The sequence below is a fragment of the Porites lutea genome, chromosome 3 (assembly GCF_958299795.1).
Source record: "Porites lutea chromosome 3, jaPorLute2.1, whole genome shotgun sequence".
NCBI lineage: Eukaryota > Metazoa > Cnidaria > Anthozoa > Scleractinia > Poritidae > Porites > Porites lutea.
In genome coordinates this window covers 45,137,922-45,141,934 of record NC_133203.1, presented here as the reverse complement: position 1 = coordinate 45,141,934, position 4,013 = coordinate 45,137,922, and positions in this window count along the sequence as shown.

Below are 4,013 nucleotides of genomic sequence, written 5' to 3'. Positions count from 1 at the left end.
TAAACCAAACAGCTTTTCACCTCATTGACATTCTGCAAATCGTAACAACGTGTTTGAAGACCCCTTTGAAAATGATACAAAGAAAACATGTGATATGTTATTAGTTTTTCTTTTAAGCTCTGAACAATGCAAATTTTTTTTTTAACCGTCACATCTTTTCATTGTGTTTCTGATGGCCTCATCTGTTAAACATATTTTCTTCCAATTACTTCTCCAATGACAGTCTTTCGGAGTGAAAAATCTACATCCGAATCTACCGGTTATTTCTTTCAACCCTCCCATCGGGCACTTCAACTCATCGTGGAATAAGAAGGTTAACTGTATCATACGTAGACTGGTAGGAAAGTACATGAAACTAACTCTTTCTCAGAAGAAAACGGCGTGACAGATTAACGTCAAGAATTTTTAATTCTCTTTCACGGACAGGCATTTCAATTCTCATAAACATACGCAGCCAAATATTCCAGCGACGTCTTTTTTTCTTATCTTTCTAATCCAAAACTGGGCGGATCGGAGTTATTTGAAGAGATAAAATGTTCATGATATTTCTAAATAGACCAGCCCATGCTAACGGTCACCTGTTTGTCAATAGGCATTTCTAAATTTTTAATTTAATTAGAAAAAAACGAAGGATTATTCTCAGTCAAAGTTATAATCAAGAAAAAGAAGATCAACTTGAAATATATAGTCCCTACTTTTAATTAACTAGTTCTACTTTCGAGATGTGTCCAAGTCACGGGGTCATGGAAAAAGTGCAAACCATGCTACAAAATTGTAGACATTTCAAACTAGAAAAGGTGAAATCAGCACTTGATATCCGGGAGGACCATTGTCTGTTCTTGGCATAGTCCAGTAAACTGATCAAAAGCAAGAGCCATAATTTGACAACGCCCAAGGCCAGTGGAGGGTTTCTCTGAATATCATCGGTGGTTTTAAGACTGTTTTGACAAAGATTTGCTATTTGTTACGTCTTCTAATTAAATTTTATTTCAATGGACAAAAAGCATGTCCACCGGCGCAGCTACAACTGCAGAGTTTCTTGAGGCGGGACCGGAGCTTTGAGAAACACGAGCCAGATGTATTGGTAAGAAAAAAGGTCATTAGTCAGGACTAGTTTTCACAAAAGATTATTCTCCCTTGGTTTCCAAGAATGGAATTAGTGTGCGAGTGAACTGTCTACAACGAATTATTACCAAATAACAATCTTGCCGATTTCGTCTTCGATAAACTCAGTACAGAATCAAAATTAGGGACACCCGAGTTTAATGACTCTTGAGCCATTGAATGGAACCCCTTTAATATCTGAGTAGTTCACTAAATTTTTTTGACCTTCACTAAAAAAGTGCTTCGTGTTAAAAGATCTAGAGCCGACATGCGAAAGCTTGTCGTCGCCATTTGCTTACTGAATAATGTCGCTGTTCCAATGCGTGATGAGTCCAGGAAGGGAGAAGCCAACAGGAAGAGAAAAATGTAGTCAAAAACAGCTCCGGAGTGTTGATTTTATAAGTTTTATCGAGGGCAGAAGGGGTACCTGCTGAAGGATCATGGCCTTGCCTAAGACATAGAAACGCGGTACTTGCCTAGGACAAACGCTGCTCCTGTCCACCTTCGTGGGGACACAGTAAAGACCATCCGAAATTCCAGTCCTCAAGAGACTGTATGCAGTTTTTGACGAGGAAGGCAGGAACAACCTGACAACGTTACCGACTACAAACCTCGGACAAAATGGTATCATAATTATGCAGAAGACAGGCAGTTAATAAATCTCTTCAATCCAAAAACAAAAGAAAGAGACATCAGAAAATATGGTAAACCACACTTAACTTAAATGTTGTTCTCAGCAATTTGAATTCACTCTTCTCTCATTTTAAGCAATATTTTATAAACAGATGAACAACTGTACAGAAATATTTTTTTCTCGGTTAATGGTTTTTTTTTCAGCTTTTCCCTCCCCTCCCCATGACCTAGTTCCTTGATTGCCTTTTGAGCACCTCATCAGGTGAGCCAAGGCTTTCAACATTTTGCTATAAATGCATTGTGCTTTGCATTTTAATGATGAGCTCGTCAGAAGCAATTAACTACAAGTGATCTTCTAAAAACTGGTTGGGGTCCCCAGTCATCCCTGTTTTCAGTTGTCAAAAGAAGAAATGGAAGTAAGGGGTGTGCTATTTGCGATTGAAGCAGAAAATACCACACAAAAATGGTCGTAAAGAGTCGGAGCGATTTGCGGAAAAATAATTTCATCAATCAGTTCCTGCAGTCTCCGAGCGGATACCTGATTTTGGAGTATCCATTCTAGTCACGACCGATACATTAGGCAATGTACCCCGGCTCGTGATACATTACAGCACGTGATCAAAGCATGGTGGAAAGTGGCGTGACAGAAGGCGGGAAAAACACTACCAGCTTTCTTTTTCGTGAATAAACACAACAACACAAACACGAAGCCTCAAGCTAAAAAGCAACGACTTTTATCGTTATCCCACAAGAGAAACAGCAGCTAGTGGAGGAGAAAGATGCAGATAATATAAGGAAAGTACCGTATTTATTCGATTAACCGCCCTGGGCGCTTATTAAATTTTTGGACCTTGAGAGTGGGCGCTTATTCGAGGCTGGGCGCTTATTAAATTTTCAGCATTTTCAGCAAGTGAAGTATGTTTATTTTGCAACGAAACAATAAATGCTAATAACAAAACGCGAAGAAGTAACAAAGCAAGGTTTCTGTAAAATACTCTGAGGAAAACTCCGTCCGCGGGGAAGTGTCTTACTAGAATTTATTCACTCAAGCGGGTGGGGTGGGGTTGAGCGCTTATTTCAGTTTGATTGGGAGGAGTAGTGGCGGTAGCTAATTCGAGGTTGGGCGCCTATTTTAGTAAATCCGGTATTTTGTAAATCATTCATTCAATGGTTTTGAGAATTAAATTTGTGTTGTTATAAGTACCGAGTCGACTATTTTGGTTCGCTCCGGTTATTCTTTTGTTGCTGTTGAAGTGAAAGAAATGTAACAAAACACTTTGTCAAGTCCCTTGCGGGAAACCAGTTAGTTTTCTTTTCCCTCGGGATCTGACATTAAGTGTATAATATCCTAAAAGGGCCGTGAAACAGGCAAACGCACGTTCTTAAGATGGAAACTTAACCTAGACAAAGATAATTAGTTTCTGAGACTGTCAATACTTGTATATACTTTGAGTGGATCAATAAAAAAATTATTGGGCTTTCATGTGATGTGAAGACTGAATCATGCAGATCGAGGAGGTAAACACCAAGGCCTTCAGCCTGAAAACTGCTTCGTTTTTTGGTAACTTTACTGCTCTTTTCACAAACATGCGAACTCTAAAGTTCAAAAGCCGCCTTCACAATTGCGTTTTTCGCTGCTGTCAATCATAATTACGATCACAAGCAACGAACCTTGAAACACAGAAACACAAAAAAACGGATCAAAATCCACCAATCACAAATCACAAACCATAACCTTTTGAGCCCGTTAAAGAAAAGTTTTGTTTTCTAAGAGGTCCGTTAAGATGATTGACGGCAGCGAAAAGCGCAATCGTCAGTTTGCTTTTGAACTTCAGAATTCGCATGTTTGTGAAAAGAGCAGTAAGAAAAATTTGAGATAGTTTAAAGTGACGTTAAAATGGTGATTAAAGACTCTTATTATTCATTCAAAATATTTCCCCGATTCTGATTGGCTAAAAGCACACGCATAATTCACCATAACTAGTTACTGATGACCAAATTTGGAAGAATTTTGTGTTTAACGAGGAAATGACGTCAAAAATGCAGCGTTCTTGCAGGTTAATTGATGCACCGTTAACCGAGAAGACCTGCGGACGAGATTGAGTTGTTTGGTTGTGAAAACAAAAAATGGCGGACATTTCACTCGTTTCAAGAGTAAGAACTAGGCGACATTATAGCTAAAAACATGGCAAGAACAGCAAGAACACAACTCGAAGGGCGACATCTGCTATTTGGAGAATATTTTAGCCTGTGAACAGGCCTTTGGTGGGGAGAGG